Genomic DNA, 27887 nt, shown 5'->3' on the forward strand with positions numbered 1-27887 from the left:
AATTGTGTGTCTCCAAATGAGGCTGAGTAGGGCAATTTATACGCTTCTTCGCTGCCCTTTAGGCCGACTTCATCTTGTTGTTTCTTCATGGTTTGTAGGCCGACTTGAAGGGGTTTGATGACAAGTTCTTGGAGGATACTTTACATAGAAAATATTGACCTATTACAGAGTGTAACATGACTTGATTTACATGACAATGACTCTTTTATGTCTAGATGAATAAGCCCTAAAGACTCTCAATGGGAATCTTGACTCAAAAACAAAATCCCTTGCTCATGAAACCCATGAAGCAAGTCAACATAATAATTACGTTTTTCTTATTTACATTTCTTTACATAAAATCATAATTACATGTCATTATGAAGACTAAACCTAGTTACGCTTTTCGACATTAACCCGTATTTGAATACCACTTTTGCTTTGGAAAACGATTGGTGATTCTCTGTAGCAAACTCAATGATATATCTTTCCAATGTAGCTTGTACCCAAAAATCAATGGCCATGGTATGTTCACGTTCCCACCCAAGTAAAGCTGCCAGATCAGTTGTAGTCCAAGTTCTAAATATTCGACCAAAACTCCCAACACCCAAGGAATGTTGCAACCTGCTTAACTAATGATACAATTTTTTAGGGAATTTGTACCAAAAGATTTTGTATTGTTCGTAGGCAGGCTTGGAAAGTAAGATATCGTCACAAACCCAATCTAGGTTTTTATGCCTTAGTTGTGCCTATTGGTAAATGAAGGCATCAAACTTCTCTTCCCACCATTCTCGAATACTGTTTTTGATGATCCTAGTCACCATTATCTAAAACCCTAATTAATCTTCAAGTCTCGACAAAAAAACCATTTGTTGGTGAGAAATTTTACTATAGAGACCCAGGGTTCTACTGTGGGGTGCCAACAAAGAGCCCGTTGTAGTCTAGCATAATACCAACATAAGGGAAGAAAGTCTCACTCGAGGCGTGCCAAGACTTATGTGCGATTATTAGGGTTTAGATGGTGACATGATAGATTAAATCAATAAAAACATACATCACTTTCATTACCATTCATAGATCAATTAAATAGCCTTTTGCACAAGAGATAAATAATCACATCCATTCAAAAAGTGACTGTGTTTATGTGCCTACTTTAAAATTTTGAGATTCAATGTTTTTGTTTTGTTTAAAGCTCGCCATTCTATTAAGTCAAAGAAATTTTACATCAGAGTTTCAACACAGAAATTGGTTGACCAAAAGACAGGCTTGACCAGTAGTGCAAGTTCAACTTTTTTAGATTCCAAAAACTCCTTAAGACCAGCTTATGAGGCATGTAGAAGGCACTGACAGGTATTATTTGCCGCTCACTGACAAATTTGAACTTCAGCTTCCAAGAGCTGATATAAACATGACCCCAAAAAAGATACTAGAAACAAAATCTAATTAACCTAAATGCCATTCATTTCTGAGATAGAATGTACAAGCCAAAGGAACAGAGCAGTTCTGAATCCAAACTTGCATTCCAATTTCCTCTGCGTGTACTGCGGCTCAAACGACTCCTTGAAAGTCTCCTCGAAATGCCAACAATTTGGAGGAAGAGAGATCCTCACGAGCCAATACCCTGCAGCGAGCAGACTATTTACCAAATTTTGATGTAGCGCAATTTCCTTGACTTCTCGAAGCTCCTTAGGAGGTGCAAACTTCCTCCTTATCTTCAACTTCCTTGTCGGCTTGGCACTTTCACCACAAGGAACACTCATTTCTCCCTTGATGCATACCCAATGTTGACTCACCTTAATGCTACTATTAATTCTTAGAGATAGCTCCCAATTCCGTCCAGAAACAGAGTAACCCGTTGCTGTCTCTGCCAAGAGTATGATTGCCATGAGCATGATTACCAAAACCTTGTGAATTGTCCCCTTCGGAGCTTGAATGTAAAATTTTGAGATCCAATGTTAAGTTTTGTGTGATGTGTCTATTTATCTCTTATGCAAAAAGTTCTTTAATTGATCTGTGAATGTTAATGATGGTATGTATGTTTTGATTGATTTAATCTATCTTGTCACCATCTAAACCCTAATCATCACACATAGGTCTCGGCATGCCTCGGGTGAGACTTTCTTCTCTTACCAAAGATTGAATATGCCGATGTTATGCTAGACTACAACGGGCTCTTTGTTGGCACCCTGCCGTAGAGCCCTTGGTCTCTACAGTAAAATTTCTTGCCAACAAATGGTTCCATTGTCGAGACCTGAAGATTAATTGAGGTTTTAGATAATGGTGACTAGGATCATCAAGAGTAGTGTCTGAGAATGGTGGGAAGAGAAGGTCAATTCCTTCATTTATCAATAAACACAACTATGACAAAAAAACCTAGATTAGGTCCGTTACGAGATCTTATTTGTCAAGCTTGCCTGTGATCAATACGAGATCTTTTGGTGCATATTCCCTGAAGAATTGTATCATTGATTAAGTAGGTTGCAACATTCCTTGGGTGTTGGGGGTTCTGGTTGGATCTTTAGAACTTGGACTACAACTGATCTAACAAATTTACATAGGTTGGATCGTGAACTTACCATTGCCATCTGTTTTTGGGTACAAGCTATATTAGAAGGATATCATTGACTTTGTTGCAGAGAATAACCAGTCGTTTTCCAAAGCGGAAGTGGTATTCAAATACAGGTTAAGAGGACGGTTGCTAAAGGAGATCCCTTTGTGGATTAAAGTTCTCATGGTAGAGGAAAGATTGTTGTCGTTTCCTCAATCTAATGTGGCAGCATAAAACCCTCGTATCAGGGGTGGGGAAAGAGTTGCAAAAAGCACAAGATTTTAGAGTGATTAGGATGGCACAAATATTTGATGAATGGAGGGAACGAAAGTTATGTGAGATTAGAAGGCGAAGGGAGTTGCAGTAGATAGGGGAAGTGTTGAGCAGTCTAGAGTTGTAGAGAGAAGAGATGAGTAGCTTGAAATTGTGGAATGAAGTAGTAGAAGGATCAAGCTCTAGCGTAAGAGAGGGAGCTCAGGGAGATGAGTTAGGAAACCATAGTAAGAATAGTAAGGCCCATCAGGAATCAAATGGAACCTGACCTTCGAAAAACACCAGATCAGAGGATCTCGATGTCTGATCTAAATACTCTTGCAGATGAGGAAATGAATTTTGTTATGAGAAGATTGTTCGATGAGGGTGATTCTTCCCCGAAAGGTAGTAGTCTGCAAGGTAGCAGCTTGGTTGGCTCTCTCCCTGTCGTTCCCCTTGTACCCTATCAAAACCTTGTAAGTTTCATTTCCAAGTTAGTTAAGACTTTGAAATTCCATGACATTCATAAGGTGTATTTGGTTGATAGTTCTGGTAGCAGTAGTCAATCACATTTTGCAAATTATTCGCAACTTGGTTTGGGAGGATTTATCTTAATTTCACCTGGAGATACTCCAATGGATGGAAATATAGCTGGATCATTTACTCGGTGTCTTGAGTTTTCAAGCCGAGATGAGGACGCAAAGCAACACTGTTACTTATGTGAAGCTATATGGAGATCTAGACAGACTCTAGATGACTCTAAAGTGAGTGATTTTTAGACCACATTGAGACATAGAGCTCTTCAGTGGTTTTTTAAATGGTCAACAATAGTTCAAATTCCAACTTTGGATACAGTTAGACAAAAATTCATAAAGGATTTTAAGCTGCCATAGTCTGAGTAGTAGAGCTTGGCTGAGTTGTGGGATATTAAGCAACGAGAAGGTGAGACTACATGGGAATGTATGCAACAATTCAAAGATGTTGTCGGGAAGCTGACTTATCCGATTCATCCAGACCATCAGAAGGAATGGTTTATCAAAACATTGTAGCCATTTACCAAGATCCCTCTAACGTAATAGAAAATTGATACTATATAGGATGCATTGCAACAAGCTATGAAGATTGAAGTGATGGCAAGATATCCTAATGACTTTAGAGCAAGTGCTGCTTCTGGCAGTCCTGCTATAATTGGTTTGCAAGATCAAATTGTTGATTTAACTGAAAGGCATGTTGACCACTCCGTGTCAACGACCCCATAGCAGTACACCCCCTTTTTTGCAAAAGGGATATCGCCTGATTGATGTGTCAGTGTCGTTCAACTATCACCATCAACTTGATCATCATGTTATAATGTAAACCCATTCTGCATGTATATGATGCAAATAATCTCAGCAGAACCGTGTCATGTATGTAATAACCTAGGTAAACCTACCTTTCTATTGACGATCTTCATTTTGGGAGGTTTTTTGTCTCACCGATCCATTCTTAGATGGTCGGCAGCGTTTTCCCCTCCAGTCTTACCCCAAAGTTGGAATGGATTTTGTCGCTAGGATTTTAGGCGAGCCCTAATGTTCTAGATCGAGTCTATGTAAAAGCAATTTGAGAATAATCCTAACTATTTGGTTAGATTATTTTATCACAGATTACTTGGTCTGCTGGATTATATTTGTGTCGCAAAAGTGGGTAATTTGTGAGGGTCTATTACAAATGGGTTTTCCCCCTTATAATGTAAAAATATGAAAATCATGATGTAAAGTGTCTTGAGGGTTGGAAAAATAATTTATCCCCTCATAGGGTAATTAATTAAATTTTATGGTCAAAAACTAATTAAAAGCCTAAGCCTAAAATTTAATTATTTCTAGGTCTTAGGTAAATTTAAATTCTCCAAAGGCAAAATTCGTTGGTCCTAAAAATTAAATTTAAAAGGTCTCGGGACTAAGGTAAATTAATTATTTTGACAAATTTTAAACCTTTGATCCCTGGGGGTTAAGTCAAAGTCAAAATTTTGGGGAAATTAACTCAAAAATTTAGTTTTTGAGTTAATGAAAATGCATTTAAGTGAAAAATTCGATTCTCTTCAAAAATAAAATATTTTTGCGAATGAGATTAAAAGAAATTTTGATCTTCATCAACGGTTGAGATTACTTTGACAAGGATCACTCGAACTAGTCGTTGGAGGATTTATCTTTAAATAGGAGGTCATTTGTCAGTCGATCTATCCGATATTTGAGTCGTGTGCCTAGCAAGAAGCTCTTGTGTAATCTTTTTTCTGTATAATAAAGAAAGACTTTGGGGTTAATTTCTGCTAGTGTTCTCTTCATGGGAATACTGTAAGATGTTTTATTTTCATGCATAATTTTTTCTAAAGCCATTGATGGTAGCTTCTGAAGAGTGATTTGAGCATAGGTATCTTGCTCAGTCGCAGGGGTTTGAATAATAATCTAAATTTTGAACGTAATAGAAGGTATCTCTATTTGTCTAAGTTTTATTATTATTTTCTCGCTCTATTTTTAATGGTTAGATCGAGTTTTGCAGGGAAATATTGATTTAGATCATGGGGCGTTCGGGGAAGTTTTCAGTTGGACCAGCCAACTCCCGATCCGTATTTTCGGAAGAGCCCAGCTAAATTAATCTCGGGCTTATCATAAGATTTTTTGTTTTATTGACGCATGAGGGTTTTGAGTTAGCATCTCCTTTAATTTTTTTTTTTTTTTTTTTTTTTAGCATAATGATAGATCTGACTACTTAGAGCCTTTAGTTTGTAAATATTGTATTTTTCTGACGTGGGTTTTTTTCTAGGTTTTTAATTTCATCATTGTATATATCGTTTGGGTGTTTTCTTGTTGCCATGCAACTGCAGATCTGAAAGAGAATTTTTATAAGCCAGATCTAGGCCCTTGAGGGTAAGATCTAGCCTTATAATCATTTTGCAAGGGCATTATTCAATTTTTTTACAGTTCGAGGTTTTAAAATTTTAAATCTGCAAATTTTTTAGGACAAAGCTGAAACATAAGAATATATCATTTTAATCAAAATTTATGGGAAATTTTTAAGGTTTTTTGGCTACCATTTTCTGTTGCGATTCGTCACCTCTCTCTGCAATTTTTTTGACTTATTTTACGCTGCATTTTCCTTTGCTGCCTGTGTTTTTCTTTTTCTTTCTTCCTCAGGCAGCCTTCTTTTCTCTTGCTATGTTTTTCTTCCTTCATTTTTCAGTTTCTAACCACTAAGTTTTTTCGCAGTTTTTTTCCAAGCTCTTCCCTCTCATCCACAACTCCTCTCTACTGCGTTTTTCCCATTTTTTGCCGCTCCCTAAACCCTCTTATCGCTGCAAATACCTTGTCCTTCATCATCGCTGCCTTCGTATCCCTTCAAAACATTGCATAACCTTCCTCACATCCCTCATCCTCTTCTCTGCTCTTGGCCCATTAAAAATTTAATTCATTAAGTCTTTTTTTTACATTTCGTCACATTAAGAAATTTAATTGATCATTTACCACATTAAATTTAACACAATAAAAATTGCCTAAGGAATAATGAAATTGTTAATCTAAAGTTCCTTCTTGGTGTCTTTTTGTGTTAAAGGTAAAATTTAAAGGAGAATTTTGTGGTATTGACAATTTAATTTCTCTATAGTCAAACATGCTTAATAATCTTTTAAATCGTCTCTAAAGATTGAATATAGGAGAACGATAGACTTTTCTAGATTTGGGTCATTAAATAAAAATCATTTAAATTCTAGGATTGTGAATTTCTTAGCATTTGAATTTCATGGTTCTTCATGGTATTTAGATCTTTCGAAATTTAATTGCTATACTATTTTGCATGTTTCTTCTGAATAACTTGATTGTTTTTCTTCAAGTAGGTTCATGGTTAATTGAACATATAAGGCACTGGTCTAAAAATCATTTCTATCTTGTGGTTGTGTCTTATTCATCTCAGTTAATCAGAACTTATCTCATTTTCATTAAGCTATTCAACCTTAAGTCTCCTAGAGCCTGTGTTCCACAAGTTTCCTCCATCCATTTACCCTTAGGGATTACCTCCCTTGACTTGTCTAGGAGAGAGTCTAAACAGAGTGAGTAAGTGTTAAGTTATGGTATGTTCTATGCTTATAACAGTTTACTTCTTTTTCTTATTATATTCCACCGATTAACAATCACATGTACATAAAGTAAAGTGTAGATAGAACATTAAACGATCGACAGAAAACAAGCCAAGACAAGAGACAAGATGTGGCGGCTAGCCAGGGACAAACCTCACAATGTGTGGGGAAACCCTTTGATCAAATCTTCTTTTATCTTCAATAATTCAGCAGAGAGAAATAGTACAATAAATCTGATTCATATCAGCAGTAGCAAACCCTAGATCAGTAGCATCAGCATTAGCGGCTTCATTATCAAACTAGGGTAGACCATATCTCACAAACCGACAGTCGGATTGACTTCATTCCACCACCAAAAGTTTCGGCTTCCAGAGGAGGTTCAGATGAACCTACAGCGCAGTTCAGATGAGGAGATCTTCTAGGCCACGCAAGTCAATCTTTACTTCTGCAGTTGCAGCTTCAGTTTCAGCAGTTTCCGGCTTCAAACTAGGGCAGTCGATATCTTGCAAACCGTTCGTCGGATTGACTTCATTCCACCACCAAAAGTTGCGGCTTTCAAAGGAGGTTCAGATGAACCTACAGCGCAGTTCCAAAGAGGAGATATTCTAGGCCACGCAAGTCAATCTTTACTTCTGCAGTTGCAACTTCAAATTCAACAGCTTCCGGCTTCACATGTGAGAGAGAGAGAGACCCATTTCAGCGCAGTAGAGAAGAGACTCATATCTGCGTAGTAGAGAGAGAGATGTGATGAGATGAGTGAGTCCAAATGAGGAAAATTTCTCTTATATTTATACACAACATTGGTGGGTGAATAGATGCGACTGTTGGGCTTCTGAGCCTACATGAGTTGTAGGTCGGCTTGATAATAATTCCATAATTAAAATAAATTCATATCTCCATGAATACTTATCGGAATCGGATGATCTTTATATCAATCCTACACCTCTCGACGAGAGGAAACTAATAAAAATATTTTCAGCCATGAATAAGATGACCCACATGAAGTTTTGCCCTGGTTGCCAATTTTAACACTCCCTCTCAACCATGGAGAACTTCATCTGCAATCTGTCTATCAGTCGTTACTATTCATCCATCAAATGCACTGCCCTGTATAGCCTGACCATTGCCCTGCTCTGCTCTATTCTGCCTGTTCTGCTTTGTCTTGATCTACCCTGCACTGATCCGTATTGTTTTGCTCTGTTTTGCTCTGCTCTTGCATTGTTCTATTCTGCTCTGCTTTTGTCCGAATTATGAAGAAGAAGAAATGATCAAGGATGTATCATACTGACTCAAAGTCAGTCTCAGAGTATGTACCACTGGTCCCAGACCAGTCTCAACCAACCCGAAGTCAGCGTCATAGTGAGTACAACTCCACTGGTCCTAGACCAGTATCATCCTCCACTGACTCAAAGTCAGTCTCAGAGTGCGTACCACTGGTCCCAGACCATTCTCAGCCGACCCGAATTCAGCTTCATAGTAAGTACCACTTCTACCACTGGTCCCAGACCAGTATCATTGATCTCAAATCAATGGAGGTCATCCTAGCGTAGGGAGTACGGTAGTTACAACGATGCGTCCATCGGTACTACTATGGTCCCTAACTTCATTTCCCTGCTCATTGATCAGATGAGAGGTACTTCCCATGAGTCCCAGACTGCATGGGTAGGATGCCTCGACAAGAGAACTAATCAATCCTGTCCTCACAGGAGAACACATCAATCCTGCTACAATTGCCATGGAGAACACATCAATCCAGGCCTCACAGGGGAACACATCAATCCTGCTACAATTGCCATGGAGAACACATCAATCCAGGCTGCCATGGAGAACACATCAATCCAGGCCTCACAGGAGAACTAATCATCCTGCTACACAGGAGAGCGAATCATCCTGTTCCACAAGAGAGCGAATCATCTTGTCCCACAAGAGAGCGAATCATCTTGTTCCAGTGCGCACCACCAGGGGAGGGTGAGTCACCCTGTGGTCGTATGTTGCTCCAGTAATAACCGCAAGCCCTCAGAGCTCCCAGAGCTCAATGTATGCAACATGTAGGACCCTTGTACAAGGGTTTCTTGCCGACTCCAAGTCATTTGGGAAAATCACAGATTAGATCTTTCCTCAGGGCTTTGACAAGGTGTATCAACCTGTACATCATCTTAATGCGATGGAGCCTCCTTGCTCATCAACTTACCATATCCCAGATGATGTCTATCTGCTGGAGCAATCGATGAATACGGGATTCCTCAATAATCGAATCCCACCTCTGGTTGTTATAGAGAATCACAGTGGTATCCAATGTAAATCCAAACACCTCACTGAAGAGATTTCGCAACCAGACTGCCTCACACGACGTTATGCTAGCAACAATATATCCTGCTTCGGTGGTGCTCAAAGCCACCGACTTCTGCTTCCTGCTCATCCAGGATATCGAAGCAAATCCCAAGGTGAAACAGTAACCGAAAGTGCTCTTACGGTCCACCACACTGCCTGCCCAATCAACATCAGTATATCCAAGTAGTCTCACATCTCCGGCAGTGTATCTTAATCCATGAAAGATTGTGTCTTGAAGACATCTCAGAAGATTCCTGGCATCAATCCAGTGAGGCTCAACCAAATATGAGCTCACAATGCTAACTGCAAAACATATGTTCGGATGGAGGTTCACCAAGAACATCAATGCGAATGAGTTTTTGAAACTCAGAGGCATTTCCCAAGTCTGGTCCAACATCACTACCATATAACTTCTAAAAGTTAAGATCCTCGAGGTAGTCACAGGCTTGCAGTCCATCATACCGAATCTTTCCAATATATTTACCACATATTTTCCTTGAGATAGGAAAATTTCCCTTGGCTTCTGCCACACTTCAAGTCCTAGGAAGTAGTGCATCAGTCCTAGGTCTTTCATTTCAAATTCAGAGGCCAGCTCCCTCTTACATTTGTGAATGAGAGGGTCTGCACCTGTTAGAAAGAGGTCATCCACATACAATACCAGTATGAGAGGCTTGTCATCTTCAACCTTAAAGTAAAGGTTAGGATCGGTTTCACTCCTAGTGAATCCCAGCTTCATCAAGTAGCTATCGATCCTCTCATACCATGCTCGGGGTGCTTGCTTCAGCCCATAGAGAGCTTTATTCAACCTGCATACATGAGATTTTCGATCATAAATCTCAAATCCTTCGGGTTGCTCCACGTAGACCTCTTCTTTGATCGAGCCATGCAAGAACGCAGTCTTGACATCCATCTGATGTAGGTTCCATCCTTGTGAAGCGGCAAGGGCTATGATCGAGCGGATGGTCGTATATCTGGCAACAGGTGCAAATATCTCATCATAGTCTATACCTTCCTTTTGGGAGAAACCTCGAGCAACAAAACGAGCCTTATATTTTTCCGTGCTTCCATCTGTTGCATGCTTTATCTTGTAAAGCCATTTGGAAGTAACAAAAGTCTTGTCCTGGGGTCTGGGAACTACTTCCCAAACATCATTCTTTATGATAGACTCATATTCTTCGGTCATAGCATCCTTCCATACTTGATGCTTGACGACATCTGAGAATGACAAAGGCTCATTTTGTATGATCGTGCTCATGATGGTCAGGTATCCCTGATACCTGTTAAGTTGCTTACTTTTATGGAAGGTTCCTCAGGGTGCAGCATGTCCTTCAGCATCATCAAGTATCCCCCTAAGTCATGAAGGCCTCTTCCTAGAAGAGGAAGGCTCATGTGGAATCGGATCCATGGGTTCTTCTACATCAGGCATTGATTCATCATCCTTTTCTTTCAGTTCCCTGGTGTTGGCTTCTTGAGAGTTACTCAAAGTCAGCAGATAGTCCACCTTGTTGAGAGCCATATCTTTGTCAAAGGTGACATCATGACTAATCACGACTTCCCTTTGACCGGTGGTGAACATTTCTTCAGGAGTTTAGGAACCCAATGCTCGATGAGGGCATCGATTTTGTACATATACAGCGGTGATTGTAGTTTTAGCCCATAGAAACTTTGGAAGTCTTTGATCATGTAGCATGGCCCAGACAGCTTCCATCATCGTGTGGTTCTTCCTTCCCACCACACCATTCTGCTCAGGAGTATGTGGTGTAGTCTCCCTCTTAATGCCAACCTCAGGTATGCCTGAGTAAACCAATTGTAATATATCGGAGGTCTTGTTTTGGCTTGAGGGGAATGGTCCCCTTTTCGAGCTTTCCTTTGGCACATCCCGGACATACACCTTCTTTCTCTACTTGGAATTCGGGCATCCCTGTTACCATCTGTCTTACATCGGGTAGAGCTTTGTAATGAAGGTGGGCAAACCTTCGATGCTAAAGTTCGGAATAAAGAGTTATGTCACAAGACATGACACCTAGCGGACTTCCATCGACCTGATATAATGAATCAACACTAAACCCAAGAGTAAAGGCATCTTTAACATTATTTTTCCATATACATACCTTGTCATTGCTGAAGGTTACCTTGTAGCCTCTGTCTTCCATTGCCAAGATGGACACTAGGTTCCTTTTGAGGTCAGGTGCATTTAATACATCCTAGAATTTCTAGCCTTCTTGAATGCTTGTCCTCTTCCTTGATTCCCAGCTTTCCTCTTACCTTTGTTGTTGAATTTTTCATTCCTTTGATTGCCATCAGAGGGATTTCGAGTTGCCCCACTGCATACTGTACCATGCTTCTCTAATCATGATTATCATCATGCTACCCATGTCCATGATTTTATCCATCATAATGCTGCTCAAACTAGTGTGCATCATTATCATGCTATCCTATATGTTCATGATCTCATGTTGCCCTTTATGTCCATGATCTCATTCATCATGATGCTCATGATCTCATACATAGTGACTTGCTTTATCGCAAATGTAACATCGTCATTTTCTTCTAGCCTTAGGTCCAGCCTTTCCTTTTGATTTAGTCCCGGAATTATTTCTTTTCTTTGCATGAGAAGAAAAGGCAGCAGGAGGACCTTTAGGCATGGGCATTTCTTGCACTTCTTCCCTTGTTTCTTCTTGAATGCATCTAGCCATTAATTCCTCGAAACCAGGAATTACGTTATAGTTCAAAAGAGTAGTCCTATACCATTCAAATGACAATCCTCCAAGAGTTGTGAGTGCCATTTCTCTGTCAGTAATAGTTTCCCCAATAGATAGGAGATCGTTCTTGATCTCGGTGATTCTTAAGAAGTATGCTTGCATACTTTCATCTTTACCCTTCTTGATTTCCCTCAACTTATTTCTAAGAAACAAAACTTGATTTGCATCATTAACTTTAAATAAACTCACCAGTCTGTCGTAGATTTCTTTGGAGGTGTCCAGTTCAGAGATGTAGGCCACCAAGTGCTTGTCGATAGTATCCCGGATGATCTTCTATTGTTTTGACTTCTCCATTTTTTCATTTGTTCCAGGCAGCAGCGGATGCATTTGATGGAGGCTCAACAATATTGCCTCTCACATGATCCAACACTCCTTGATTCTCAAGGGTTAGATCGATAGACATCTTCCATCCGTGATAGTCAGCTTTCTCACGGAGCTTGTCTTCAGCAGGAAAGAGTGTTGAGGACCCCATAGTTCTTTTAGGATAGCCTTGCCAATATTCTCTTCGATGATTGCTCTTGCTCTTGCTCGGGCTTTGTCTTCACCTCAGCTCTGATACCATGTTAAGTTATGGTATGTTCTATGCTTATAACAGTTTACTTCTTTTTCTTATTATATTCCACCGATTAGCAATCACATGTACATAAAGTAAAGCGTAGATAGAACATTAAACGATCGACAGAAAACAAGCCAAGACAAGAGACAAGATGTGGCGGCTAGCCAGGGACAAACCCCACAATGTGTGGGGAAACCCTTTGATCAAATCTTCTTTTATCTTCAATAATTCAGCAGAGAGAAATAGTACAATAAATCTGATTCATATCAGCAGTAGCAAACACTAGATCAGTAGCATCAGCATTAGCGGCTTCATTATCAAACTAGGGTAGACCATATCTCACAAACCGACAGTCGGATTGACTTCATTCCACCACCAAAAGTTTCGGCTTCCAGAGGAGGTTCAGATGAACCTACAGCGCAGTTCAGATGAGGAGATCTTCTAGGCCACGCAAGTCAATATTTACTTCTGCAGTTGCAGCTTCAGTTTCAGCAGTTTCCGGCTTCAAACTAGGGCAGTCGATATCTTGCAAACCGTTCGTCGGATTGACTTCATTCCACCACCAAAAGTTGCGGCTTTCAAAGGAGGTTCAGATGAACCTACAGCGCAGTTCCAAAGAGGAGATCTTCTAGGCCACGCAAGTCAATCTTTACTTCTGCAGTTGCAGCTTCAAATTCAACAGCTTCCGGCTTCACATGTGAGAGAGAGAGAGACCCATTTCAGCGCAGTAGAGAAGAGACTCATATCTGCGTAGTAGAGAGAAAGAGATGTGATGAGATGAGTGAGTCCAAATGAGGAAAATTTCTCTTATATTTATACACAACATTGGTGGGTGAATAGATGCGACTGTTGGGCTTCTGAGCCTACATGAGTTGTAGGTCGGCTTGATAATAATTCCATAATTAAAATAAATTCATATCTCCATGAATACTTATCGGAATCGGATGATCTTTATATCAATCCTACACCTCTCGACGAGAGGAAACTAATAAAAATATTATCAGCCATGAATAAGATGACCCACATGAAGTTTTGCCCTGGTTGCCAATTTTAACAGTAAGGATTAGAGTGAAAACCCTTACTTTGAGCGTTGTCGCGATGCCTAGACACTTTGTGCGACAACAAGGCCCAAGGACATGAACACTGCCAAACCCAATCAACCGCAAGTTTGGTGTGCAATTTGTCATACTAAGGGGCATCATGCTATCGAGTGCTTGAGGTTACGAGTTGTGGGACCTTCTAATGTACTGCTAGGACCCCCTCCTCATGCAGGTTCTTCTGGAGGAGTTGTGTAAGTCTCAACAAGTGTTCCTTTTCAAGGACATACCCAGTACTATGCATTTCCAAATCAACAAGGTATGTCTTCTGACGAGTATTGTGAAATTTGTCATACCTATGGCCATTCTCCTCGACTCTATCTTATATTACAAAAATATTCAATTGTGTTAGGATATTCCGACACATAGGAAATAATTAAGTATAACATGGTCTAGTGTATAGTTAGGTAAAGTGTGTTTCTTTAGTATGTACTTTTTGTAACTTACAATCCGACAGTCACTATATGTTCTAGACATGAAGTGATCTAACGGTTCATTCTCTCCTTGGTATTATCGATACTTGATCCATGGCTTAACACCCGATTGGTCCATGATCTCTATTTAAAGAGCATGGAGGGTCATTTGTCCGGTGACCGTTTATGAGAGAAGCTTATGTAAATTTACTTTCTTTTTATTAATAATATTGCCTGAAGTGGCCACGTTGGCTCAGGTCGTGCATTGTTTCCCTCTTTGAGGGTTTTAACCATGTCAAGAATACTGGTCTACTGATTTGTGATCTGTTTGTGAGCAGTGTCCTTTGGTGTTCAATCTAAGGAACTTACCCTGTAAATTTCTACAAAATGTCCCTAATAATATGTTTTGCGAGTTTTATGGGTTTTCCACTGACCATACAGACCAATGCAAAGCCTTGGACGCTCTGGCTGATCGACTAGATCGTACCTCTTTTTAGGTGAACGAGTCCCCCCGCGGAAGAGGAGGAGAAGGATACAAAGAAAGGGCTAGGGGAAGAGGTTTTGTCTACTGTTATAACTGTGACTAGGAAGGCCATGTAGCTCGAGACTATCCATTACCAAGAAGACCTTGGTGTTAATATTCCCGAGTTAATGCCCATGCAACAGGAGACTGCCCTGAGTTGATTGCCCATTGGGAGGAGTGCAACAGGCAAAGGGGGGCTAACTTGATCAATGGAGAACCAAGAAAGCCAAAAGCACTTCTGCAGCTTAATATTAATATCATTACCAGAGGAGGTAAGTGGATTGGAGCTGATAAAGACGTGCCTAAATAACCTGTTATAACAAAATCCGCACTCCCAAGAAAACCGTATGATCCCTACCAACAAAAGGAATATTATAAGGATGTTGTTGAGATTTTTAAATAGTGAATCTCTTCTTATAGTCCTAAAATCATAGATCAGGAGAAAAGACAAGCAAATAGTCCTCAGTTCTCTCAAGGAACAACGCAACCTTTCATGGAGTGGTTCAAATTGTTCTTGCATATTTTCAATGATGAGTAGTGGTCTGGTTAGTTGCAATGAGCAATTGTCTGGTCAATTGTGGAAGAAACTAAAAAGCGTTGTAAAAGATGAGGAGCTTGTTAGAGTCGGTCTTGTCGCCCTCCATCAGCGATCAAAGCTATTTGCATTTGCATAAATAGGTGTCTCATCAGTGTCAATTTTTGCATCCCATTAGGCATGCCATAACCCTGATGGAGGAGCTGGTGTCTTTGTCCCCCTCTTGGCATTGCTGGATCAGGTCATTTCAGTCCTTAGTCACTTTCAAGCTTGTCTTGTCTTGTCTTGAAGGTCAATGAGTGCCCAGCAAGCCAGAGGGAGGAATTGTAAACATGTTTCTTCGCAAATTTCAATCTTGTACAGTTAATGTTCACCTTGGATTTAAAAACTCTGTTTTTAAAGCCAAGGTCATTTTTTTAAATTTTTGTAAAAAGTGATGAAATTTCAAAAAACTTCCAGAGACAGCATGTAACCCTGGCTCCCTTGCCAAGATCCCTCAGATGTTGTCCCTGCAAAAATTATCAAAGAAAAGCATCAAATCAACCAATTTCAGGATAAAAGGAAACCATGTGGGTTGTGACATGAAATTAATTCAAACAAGGCTATAAAAGCCCTAATCTCCCTCGAGAATACCGGCGAGAACGAAGGTGCTCCAAGGACGGTTGGCCAAAGCACAAAAACGAAGGCAAACGCCCGATCCACTCCAAATTTTGGCCAAAGCCTCTTTGACTGAGCATGGTACTTTATTGGGGACTCTCAGCCCAAATTTCAAGAAATTTGGAGAAAATTTTGTCAATTGTGAATTTTTTGTGCAATTTACAGGTTTTGTCCCATTAACGGGTCTCACCCCGTGCGCGACCCTTCATCATGGCAACTCCTTTTGGCGAAAACTCAGCATTTCTAGATTTGTCATGCAAAGTTACATATTCCCATGGATGGACTTGAGATTTTGTGCAGTTTTGGTCCCCCAAAAGGTCAAAAAACTACCCAAAAATGACTTTCTGACCCTTTTTTGAGTTGCAGAAACCAGTCTTGGGAGAATTAAGTTTTGACAGGGCAAGTGACCTCCAAATTCAAAAATTCCAGTTGGGTTGGAAAGTAGACTCACAGACCTTTCCAACAAGCCCACTTTTGCTCAACTTGGCCACCTGCAAGTGCCTCAAACATCGCTCCAAAGGCACGCGACCCGTCAGGCAGGGGCGCGCGACCCGTCAGGCAGGGGCGCGCGACCCGTCAAGCAGTTTTTGCCAGATTGCATTGTACAGCCCAGAAAACGCAGTTTTGAACCAGTTTGACTTTTTGGGGTGGAAGATGATTATATTTGATGTAATTATTGTAACTCTAAGACACTTTTACTCTTGTTTAACACTTCTAGAAGATTCATTCATGTAAAGGGTAAATATTTAATGAATGGATTGGCAAGTTGTTTTGACTGCTTAGATTGTAGTGCTTAGTTTAGAAGTGGTTGAAACAGCTCCTAGGATAGTGAGCTCGACCCATGGAGGCAGGGAAAGAGGTTAGATCATCTATATTATGTACTTTCTTGCTCATGTTCATGGTTGGACTCTTGAGGGAGAAGCTATCATTGTATTATTTCACTTGTATCTCTACAATTTTTGGCTAAGGAAGACCAGGGTTTTGCAGTCCTTTTTGGGATTCTTGTGGTTTCATGTATTGATGGAGTGCTTCTTAATGTTCTTGTAAGTGTGTTATGTGATTCATCTCCTTTCTTTCCTTTTGCATATTAAACAAATGAAGTGTTAAAGTAAGAATTCATGCTTGCCATGCTCTGCTTTTAAATTTGTTTAATTTCTATGTTTTCTACTGTTTAAGGAGAATTCAAAGTATTATTTGCTCTCCTTAGCTCCTCACTGGTCTTTTCCATCCACTCACCTCAATCAAAGGCATCAATACGGTCTCCTACCTCGCCCCAAAGAACCCCCTGCAAAAACTGTGTCAAATCCGAGATTGACCGGAGAGAGCCTTCTCCTGCCCCGTAGGGCTAGCTACGAGGCTAAATGGTTTGATGTAGCCTTGAGGTTTACCTTTCTCAGCCTGAGGTGAAATTTCAAGCGCTAACAGAGCTTTCAGAGCGTCCCATTTCCGTGAATTTACTAGAACGAAACAATAGACGAGTTCACCGCAACAAGCCCAAAAATGGAAGAGAATTCGGTACTAATGCTTAGATTGCGGGATACGAAATTAAAGATACTATGTTGGATCTAGGATTTGGTATGAAGAGTTTACCAAGGAAGACTTGGGAGGCGCTGGGAAGACCCAAGTTGGTGTTTTCTCTGATCTAGCTGTGAATGGTGAATAAATACTGCATTCTTTTTACTGGTTGTCTAGAAGACATAGAAGTCGACATTGTTGGAGTGAAGATCTATACTGATTTTGAAGTCAACGACATTATTGGGGATAAAGACCCATATCCAACATTATGAGGAGTTGATTGGGCTTTCGAGAATTATGCCATCATTGATTTAAAGTGAGAGACTATGACTTTTGAGGTAGATGGAGTTCGGGTATTTAGCGTTTGGATCCTTATCAAGGTCCTAGATTCACTGAGCTCATCAATGATGCAAAAGAAACTAATGCTTTGGCTCAACTTTACCAACTAATTGCAGGGAAGAGGGAGGATTATATCAATCCTACAGCAGATGGCTCTTTCAGTTGGAGTAGTGTTCAACAACTTGAAGTTGGTGCAAAGGTTGCGTTGGAAGAGTGGCAGCGAGGGATCACGAGTATATTCTAAACGATGCACAACCATCTGATGTACTCGATGGATGGTACAAAGGTAAGGTACTACCCTACTTTTAACGGTATTAGTCCGGCAGCTTATTTTATCAAAGAAGTTGAACTGAATATTGAAGAAAGTCAAAACCTTCCTCTAATGGATGATGCCTTACAAGCTACTCTTGCCTGGTGGTGGGGAGCTCACCGACACCAGTTCCAAACTTGGGATTTAATTAAATCCACAATGCTATGTCAATTCACTGTATCTAAGCAGGGAATGAAAGCAATTCCTATTTTTCAAGGTCATACTGGTCCGCAGAAGCATGTTCAAACCTATAGTGCTATTTGGAAGAAGGTTGTATTTCTTACTAAGCTATGGGTACATCAATTCATCAATACTTTGGGCGCTCTCCCTCAAGAATGGTTCCTAAAGGAAGAAATGGAGAGGCAAACAACAAAATGGGATGTATTAGTGTCTCGATTTTGTAGCGATTTCAACTTTTCAGACAAAGATGCACGGATTGTTGAAGCCCTAAAGGAAGTCAAGTGGGTCTTGTTCCCTACTAGGAAGCTGCTTGGTGAATCTTTTAGCTCGTTAAGTCGTGGAATTATACCTGAATCAGGATTTCAAGAAGCACCGAGGTAAGGTACTACCCAAATTTTTAATGATATTAGTCTTGTAATTGATTTTATTGATGAAGTTGAATTGAATATTGAAGAAAGTCCAAGGCTTCCTCTAATGGATGTTGCCTTACAAGCTACTCCTGCCTAGTGGTGCGGAGCTCACCGCAACTAGTTCCAAACCTTGGACTCAGTTAAATCCACTATGCTATGTCGATTCACTGTATTTGAGCGGGGAATGAATGAAATTCCTATTTTTCAAGGTCATACTAGTCTGCAGAAGCATGTTCAAACCTATAGTTTTGTTTGGAAGAAGGTTGGATTTCCTACTGAGATATGGGTACATCAATTCATCCATACTTTGGGCGCACTCCCTCAAGCATGGTTCCTGAAGGAAGATATGAAGAGGTAGACAACAGACTGGGATGTATTAGTGTCTTGATTTTATAGTGATTTCAACTTTTTGAATGAAGATGCACGGACTGCTGAGGGCAATCAAGTAGGTTTTTTTCCCTATTGGGAAGCCGCTTGCTGAATATTTTAGCTCTTTAAGTCATGGAATTGTACCTAAATCAGGATTTCAAGAAGCAATTGCTTGCAGAAAAATAAATAGGGTACTTGAGGATGATGATTTAGAAGAGTTAAGGCACTTATCCTTTAAAGAATTTGAAGGGGAAAGAAGCGTTAAGGATGATCCTATGAAGGATGCCCCACATCTAAAGCCTTTGAAGTTGCCCAAGCATAACATTGGTTTTGAAGATAAACCCAAACTAGCATCTATTGGTGATTATTGGGATGAAAAGACCACCAAGGAGATTTTTTATTTGCTTAAGGAATATGAGGATCTGTTCCCTGCATCAGTTTCGGAGCTAAAGGGTATCAAAGGAGATTTGGGAGAGATGAAGATTATTCTAAAACTTGATGCCAGACCAATAAAGCATCATCTCTATCGTTTGCACCCAAGAGTGAAAGAAAAGGTTAAGAAGGAGATTGACAAGATGTTAGCTGCGGGACTTATTTTTCCTGTTGATGATGTGAATGGATTAGCCCCATAGTTATTTGGAATAAGAAAGATTTAGATGATATAAGAGTCTTTGTGGACTACCACAACCTCAACAATTCCTTTGTTCAAGATCCATTTCCCATTCCCTTCAACGATGAAGTGTTAGATAATGTTGTGGGACATGAAGCTTACTCCCTCATAGATGGGTTCTCATCATATCATCAAGTTAGGATTGCGGAAGAAGAGAAGAAGAAAACTACTTTCACCATTGAATGGGGGTCGTATGCCTATCTTGTGATGCCATTTGGTCTTAAAAATGCACCCACATTACTTTCTAGAATTATTATTGCAACCTTCCGCGAGTAGATACATAAGTTCCTTAAGGTCTATATGGATGATTGGACAATTTACAGTCTCTTGAAAAAACACTCAAGTCTCTTGAGAGTAATGTTTGACCGATGTGATAGCTACATATCACCCTAAATTTGAAGAAATATATTTTTGCCGTGCCTTTTGGAACCCTACTGGAACATATCGTATGTAAGGATGGTGTATCAGTGGATCTTTCCAAAGTCGCGATAATTCTCAATATGCATATCAAGCAGTTGAGATCTACATTGGAGCGTATGAGTTATTATTGCAGATTCATCCACAATTATGCAATAATCACTGCACCACCAGAGAAGGTGCTAAAGAAGACTGAGCCCTTCATATAGACCTTTAAGTGTGATGTTGCCTTTGATACTCTGAAGGAAAAGTAAGCAAGTGCTCTGATTTTGGTCTATCATGATTGGAACAAGGAATTCCATCTGCACATTGACGTGTCTGGTATTTCTCTCGGTGCCATCCTTGTGCAACTTGGAGAAGGCAATCTAGACCATCCTATATACTTTACCAGTCTGAAACTCTCTACTGCTGAGCGCAATTGCACCACAATTGATCGTGAGGCTTTAGCAATGGTCTATGCTCTTCAAAAGTTTCACCATTATCTGTTGGGAGGTCATTTTAAATTCTTCATAGATCATTCAACCCTCAAATACTTAGTCAATAAGCCCATGCTGGAAGGGAGGATTTGTCGATGATTGCTGCAATTCAGGTGTTTTCTTTTGAAGTTATTGTAAGACCTGGACAAACCAATGTAGGGCTAGATCATTTTTTTCATTTGGAGTCAGGCGAATATGGAGGGTCTGTTGATGATTAGCTTCCTCATGCAGACTTGTTCAAAGTTGAGGTTCTTCTAGACTATCTTGAAGATATTGCACTTTTCCTAACTACTGGAAGAGAATCAAGCATGACCGCAAGAAGACAAAGGTAAAACACCAGATACAATAGAAGGTAAAACACCTGAATCTGCTCATTACATTGTTGTCCATTGCAATATTGGAGTAAATGAAGATTTGTTTCATACTTCATTTGCTTCTTGGAAAGATCAATGGCTACTTGATACAAGGGCAACCTGCCATATGCATTTTTGGAACGAGTTATTTGAAGACCTTGGTGACTGTAGATGGAGCAGTGTACTTTGCAGACAAGTCAAGTCTCAAGCTGTCTGGAGTTGGCACCATCATGCTTAAAGTGCTTGGACTTCTTGATTTTGTCTGCCTAATGTACTCTACCTTCCAGAACTGTGGAGAAACCTGTTGTCCCTTGTTCACATTCACCAACAAGGAAACTCCATTCGTATGTTTGATGGCAAAGTAGAGATAAGGAAAGCATCTGACAAAACAATTGTCATGACTGGAATACAGGAGGAAACACTACTGAAGTTGCAAGGAACATCTGCTTGTGCGCAAAACTTTTCATGCCTTTCTTAGTGTAATGAAGGTACATTGCCATCTAGTCTTCTATGGCATGCAAGATTTGGACATCTTAATTATGATAGTCTTTGTTTGTTGAAAAAGAATGGTGTTTCTGGTTTTCCAACTATTCCTAAGGAAACTAAAGCAATGTAATGCTTGTATCCTACAAAATCATAGCAAACAACCATTTCATGATTCTACTTTCAGAACATGTAGAAAACTTGCACTGATTCATTTTGATTTGTGTGGCCCTATTCTTGTTCCTTCTGCAAATGGCAATAGATATATGATGACTTTTATTGATGATTACACCATGATGTGTTGGGTATATTTGTTGAAACATAAATTAGAAGCTTTTGAAAGTTTAAGAAATTTTCATGCATGGATTGAAAATGATGCAAAATCACATATTGGCTCCCTTCATACTAATAATGGAAAATAATATGCTTCTAATTAATTTGAAAACTATCTCTTCCAACATGGGATTCAAAATCAAACTATTGTTCCATACAATCCTTAACAAAATGGTGTAGCTGAAAGAATGAATAGGACTATTTTGAATATGGTTCGCTGCAAGGTCGATTCCTATTCTAATTGTTCAAAAATGTAAAGTTGATATTTTAGGTTGATGTAGTTCTCTATGCAGTATATGTCAAAAATAGATGTCCATCTTATGTTCAAAAATGTAAAGTTGATGTTTTGGGATGATGCAGTTCTATGTGCAATATATGTCAAAAATAGATGTCCATTTCATGCTCTCAAAGAAAAGATTAATTATGAAATGTTGTAAGGCATCTTAGGATCTTTGGTTCCACTTGCTATGTCTTGATTCCCAAGGAACAAAGAAGCAAGCTTGATGCAAGGAGTTGAAAATGCATTTTCTTAGGGTATTTAGATACCACCAAAGCATATCATTACGATGAGGTAAATAAGAAGTTTTTATTGTCTAGAGATGTGATTTTCCTTGAATCTTCCAAGATCGACAACATTGTTGAACACTAGCTTGATCTTTTGGATAGATTCCATCATGCAAAAACTTATTATGAATTTGATAATGAGATTCAACATATTGAAGGGGGGGGGAGGTCCCTATTTTGGATCAATTTATGGAATCTCCTTCTGAAACATTGTCTCCCCCTCATGAAGTTTTGTCCATTCCTTCAAATTAGGAAGATCCCTTGAGTGATGTGATTGAGAGGATTTGAAGGCTAAATCTTGGTGCAACCCCATCTCAATCAATAGAGCAACCTGGACCATCTCAAATAGGTCCCCTAAAATGGCTCACTAAAACACTTAAACTGTTCATCCTGATGAGGTTGGAAAGACATGAACCATAATTTCCACTAGACAAGATGGAGGTGATGTAGATAATCAAATTCAGTTGATGATATGGATGATTCATATGGTTGTGAATTGAATTTGTTTACTAATTTTGAACCAATTTCCTTTAAAGAAGTTGCTCATCATGATGAATGGAAAGAAACACATAGAAGCAGTATGATGCTCTCACAAAGAATGGGAAATTGAAGTTGGTGGACCCTCCATTTGGAACCAAACCAGTTGGATGCAAGTGGGTCTACAAGAACTAGTACAATAAGATGGGTCACTTGACAAGCACAAAGCAAGGCTCGTGGAAAAAGGATTTGCACAGGAAGGTGGTGTCAATTATGAAGAGACCTGCACCCGTATCAAAATGGACCACCATTTGAACTGTCTTTGTCTTGGCAGCTCAAAATGGATGGAAAGTTCATTAGCTGGATGTGAAGACTACTTTCTTGAATGGAGGCTTGAACGAAAATGTCATGTCTCAACCAAAAGGTTTTATTTTGAAGGGATAAGAACATCAAGTATGCAAACTCATCAAATCCTTATATGGCCTAAAACAAGCACTGTGAGCTTGGTATGAAAAGTTGATTGAGCATCTTTTGAAATTGAACGTCAAACACTTTAATCTTGATGATTTAACTTTGTTTTTCAAGAAAATTGGCAAAACTGCTATTTATCTTGTGGTATATGTTGATGATTTGTTGATGACAAGGAACAATGAATACTATATTGCATCCATAAAAAATGAGTTGGAGAAAGCATTCGAGATAATAGATTTGGGACACCTTCACTTCTACTTGGGCATTGAAGTGACTCAACATCCAAGGTATATAATCCTTTCTCAAAATAACTACATTAGAGATTTGTTGAACAAGTTTGGCATGGCTCAATGCAATCCGTTGTCCACTCCAATGGAACAAAATATGAAGCTCATATCTAAAGAAGGGAATGAATTTGAGGATGCAACTAAGTATAGACAACTTGTGGGTCTTATCTACCTCACCACTATTAGACCAGATATTTCATTTGTTGTTGGGATCCTTTCCATGCTTATGAAAAATGATTCTAAAGAGCTTGAAAGGAACTCAAGGCTTTGGACTCAAATATTCATAGGTGGGATGACTTCAACTTGATTGGATATTTCGATTCATATTTTGACGGAGATAATGAAAATGGAGTGTCTACTTCAGGATATCTTATGAGTCTTGGATCAGTCACTGTCTCCTGGAGGTTACACAAACAATCATTTCCAACAGATTCTACAACAAAGGCAGAATATGTCGCAGTTGCAGAAGCAACCAAGGAGGTTGTGCAACTCAAGAAAATTCTTGAAGACTTGCAAGAGGAACCAGTGAACTCTACCCCCCTTCTAATCCACAATACTTCTGCAATTAAGTGGGCCAAGGATCCCAAATTCCATCAAAATGTATCAACACAAAGTATCATATGATTTGATATCATGTATAGGCCAAGACTATTCATCCACGACATTGTTCCACAAATGTGAAAATTGTAAACATTTTCATCAAAGCACCTGGAAGAGAAAATTTTGAAAGATTTAGAATGATGCTTGGACTCACTAACACCCCTTTAGATTAAGGGGGGGAATCTTAGACACTTTATCCTCTGGGATTGGATGAATAAATTGTAAATATCTAAACAAAAGGAAATATGAACAATAAGAATAGAAATCGACCTTGGAATATGAATCCCAAAGGTCGCTCTTTGATATTATATAATTTTGTTCTCATTAATGCAATGACATCCAAGTTCGGGAGTTATTCCTTGGCCTGACAAATGTGATAATTGTAGAAGGGAAAATTATAACGATAAATATTGCGGATATTATAACCGAGTTTGGTTTTGGCAATATTATCACGATAATTCCGAGCATAGAAGTACACGGCCAAATTAGTAGCCAAAGGGTTCTGTAGGAAAGAGGAAGTTGACTATGATAAAACTTTTGCTCTAGTTGCAAGATTTACTTTTGTCGAGGTCATCATATTTTTGAAATCATGTTTTGGTTGGCCTTTATTCCATTGGGTGTGAGCAATTCTTTCCTAAATGGTGTGATTGAATACGAAGTATACATTAATTAGTGAAGGGGTTTTGAGGTGCATGGGCAATATATTCATGTATGTAGATTGAAGAAGGCCCTTTATGGGTTGAAGCAAGCATTATGTGCATGGTATTCAAGGATTGATAAATACTTAGAATTTGGGTTTCTCATGATTTTCGCAAATCCTCTCCTTATTATTTATATGATAAATTTGTTCTCGTTGTCTTGGTTTTGTATGTAGATGGCTTGATTCTTATAGTTAGTTCTAAGAAACTTATTGTGTGGTGCAAGAAGTTGGACAACAAATTTGATATGAAATAAATTGGCCTAATGCATTATATTTTGGGTCTAGAAGTTGGGCAAGGTGTGGGTGAAGTCTTCCTTGGGCAAGGGAGGTACACAATGGAGATCCCAAATAACTTTCAAATACTTGATTGCAAACCCTTGGCCACTCCTTTGGCTCCACTTCTGAAACTATTTGCTGATTTATATTCTAATTTGGTTACTCCTTTGTTTAGGCAGATCATTGGTTCCCTGATGTATCTTGTGAATATTATGCTGGATATAAGTTTTATAGTTGATACTTTGAGCCAGCTCATGGTTCAACCTTGAAGATTCATTGGATAGTTGCCAAATATGTGCTCGGATACTTGAAAGTATAGTTAATTATTGGCATGAGGTATGTGGGAGATGGTGAGTTACCATTGCATAGTTTCTTTTATTCTAATTGAGAAGGAGATGCAAGTTCGAGGAAGAGCACTTTTGGTTTTTCTTTTAGCTTGGGCACATGTATGATTTTATGGTTCAACAAAAAGAAGGCAGTAGTTGCACTCAGTTCAATAGAACTAGAATATGTGGTGACCTCATTTGCTTGTTGTAAAGCCATATGGCTTCGTAAGTTGATAGTAGAGTTGACCGATCAGATGTTGGAGTTCTCTGTTTTAAACTGTGACAATCGGAGTTGCATCAAGTTCTTTGAGAATCCATTCTTTCATCATCATCCAAGCACATTGATATTTGGTACCATTTTTGGAGAAATAGAGTTGAGAAGGGAGCAAGTGATCTTGATTATGTTCAGCCAAATTTGCAATTAGCAGGGATTCTGATGAAGCCCTTAGCTAAGGGGAAGTTTGAGATGTTGAGGGAGAAACTTGGTTTGGTGGAGAACAACTTCCTTGCAAAGAGGGAGTGTTAGTTTTTACTTGTTGCTCCGATGTGTTCTCCCTCAATAGTGGCTTGATTAGCAGATCATTCCAACAATAGATTTCTGTGCAGAATTATGTGTTGGTGGGGGAGTGTGCATTAGAGAGTCTAATGAGGGCATGCTAGTTTAGCAGGCTTCCAAGGGTGTGTGAAGCACACACATGCTTGGATGCATGGTCTCTTTTGAGAAGGTACAATCACCAATGCAGATAGGGCTCATTGCATGGGGGAGGTTCTATTCTAGGAGGACTCAAATCATAAGATTAGGTAGGTATGCATGAGAGAGATTCTCATCCATGCTTGCATGCACTTCCTGTTCGAGAGTGGGCGTATTAATATAGGTGGTTTAACTAATGCATGAGCATGCATTAGGGTTAGTTTTTTCTCTTCAAGTTTAGTGCACCACTGGTTGCCTAGGTTTATTGTAACATGTCTTCACTTGTTCTATAAAAGAGATAGGGCACTTCACTAGGGGGTTAGATAGTTGAAGTTTTGAGCTAGTCTTTAATCGAGATAAGGTAGTTGCACATGTAATATTTTCAGTGTAATAGAAAGTTATTTAATTCCTTGCTGCAATTTTAGATTGCTGTTTTGACTTTCAGATTCCTGTATTTGTAGATCTAGCACCCTATTACGCACTGTTTTGATTGGGCTTTAATCACTTTCAGATTATGCAGCGTAGTGATTTTAGGTCCTGAAAATTTAACATTTTGAATTTTTAAAACCTGTTGCCCCATTGATGGAATTCTCATGGGACCACGAAGAACACTGAGCACTATCTCTAATTGCCAGTGTTCTCTTTATGTCTCTAAAAAAAAATTTCTTTTTCAAAATACGGGCTTCACGAATACTTTTCTCTTGGTGAGCATTAGGTAAACTACAAACTATATTCAGTTTCCTCAAGGATAAGGTTTGGTAGCTAAGATATCCAAACCTTCTTGATGATTTAGTACATTATTGATTTAATGTCTCAACTTGCTAACACTATAAAGATGTACTCAAATATTTACGTATCTCCGAAAGGTTTAATCGAATTTTGTAACAGTGATACCATATGTATCGAAGATTCATCTCAGCAATTGCTTATTTTCAACTTCATTGAATATGCTGCAATTTATTGAATTACGCGTTCTTTCATATGAATATTGGATGTTAAGGTATAGGGAAATCGCAGATTTGTAAATAATTTGATTTCATCTAAGCATAGTTCAAACTTCGTACCATGTATTTGGTGTATCATTCTATAAAATAGGAACATGGAGGACTTTTTTGGCGTATTTCATATCAGTAACATTTTTTGTGGTGGTTTTGATTTATATAGTTGAAAGATTTTATCCTGAGTCAACCGGAAGCTTACGAGTTCAAGTTAGGCCAAAATGCTTACCGAAGACCTGGAGATCCTCCATTAGAAGAAGTTATTGAAATGTTACACAGAAATGATGCTGTAACAACTGACGATGGTACCACGAATGAACAATCCCATGAGAAAGATGAATTTTAAATAGGTAATTTACTTTTACAATTTCTTATTTCTAATGAAATGGATTTATGTGTGTATATTTCCACAGCCTGTAATCATGCTTAATGTCAATTTCTGGAATTTTGCTGTGTGCAGGTTTATAGTTGTCCAACATTTCGAGTGGACTCACCACCCATCATTAGTGACTCAAGAAGAGCATAGTGGATTGGAAAAGAGTGCTGGAATGGATACTATTTCTTCCTTTATAACCATTCCAGCACTCTTTTCTGATCCACCATGCTCTGCTTGAGTCGCTGATAATGGGTGGTCACTGGTGAGTCCACTCAAAACGTTGAACAATGCTAAACTTGCACACACAGCAGATTTAGTTCAAACAAAATGGATTTAGTTCTTTTTCAATTTGAACTGTGTATGCTTGTTTGTCTTTGAGAGTTGCTCATTTGCAGTGAGAGATTTTCGAGGATTTCTTATGTTTGTTTGAATCTCTAGATACTTACACTCACACGTATTTTTCAGGAACAATGGTGTCTTTCAAATTAATTGGCGTTGCTGCCACCAC

The 27887-nt window shown here is 39.1% G+C and overlaps 1 long non-coding RNA gene and 1 pseudogene across 2 annotated transcripts in view; one reads left to right on the forward strand and one right to left on the reverse strand.

Moving 5' to 3' along the window:
- Nucleotides 1–27887, reverse strand: part of LOC149149383 (uncharacterized) — a 386921-nt gene that overhangs the window by 76964 nt on the left and 282070 nt on the right. The window lies entirely within an intron of this gene.
- LOC149149384 (uncharacterized) overlaps nt 1–27887 on the forward strand; it is an 86068-nt pseudogene extending 58181 nt beyond the window's left edge. Inside the window, exons 3-4 of the transcript XR_016263556.1 lie at nt 27170–27353; nt 27845–27887. The product of XR_016263556.1 is annotated as an uncharacterized LOC149149384 (transcript). The remainder of the gene's footprint in view (nt 1–27169; nt 27354–27844) is intronic.

The sequence above is a fragment of the Pinus tabuliformis genome, chromosome 9 (genome assembly GCF_031772625.1).
Source record: "Pinus tabuliformis cultivar Carrire ecotype Pingquan chromosome 9, CPIR1, whole genome shotgun sequence".
Lineage (NCBI taxonomy): Eukaryota > Viridiplantae > Streptophyta > Pinopsida > Pinales > Pinaceae > Pinus > Pinus tabuliformis.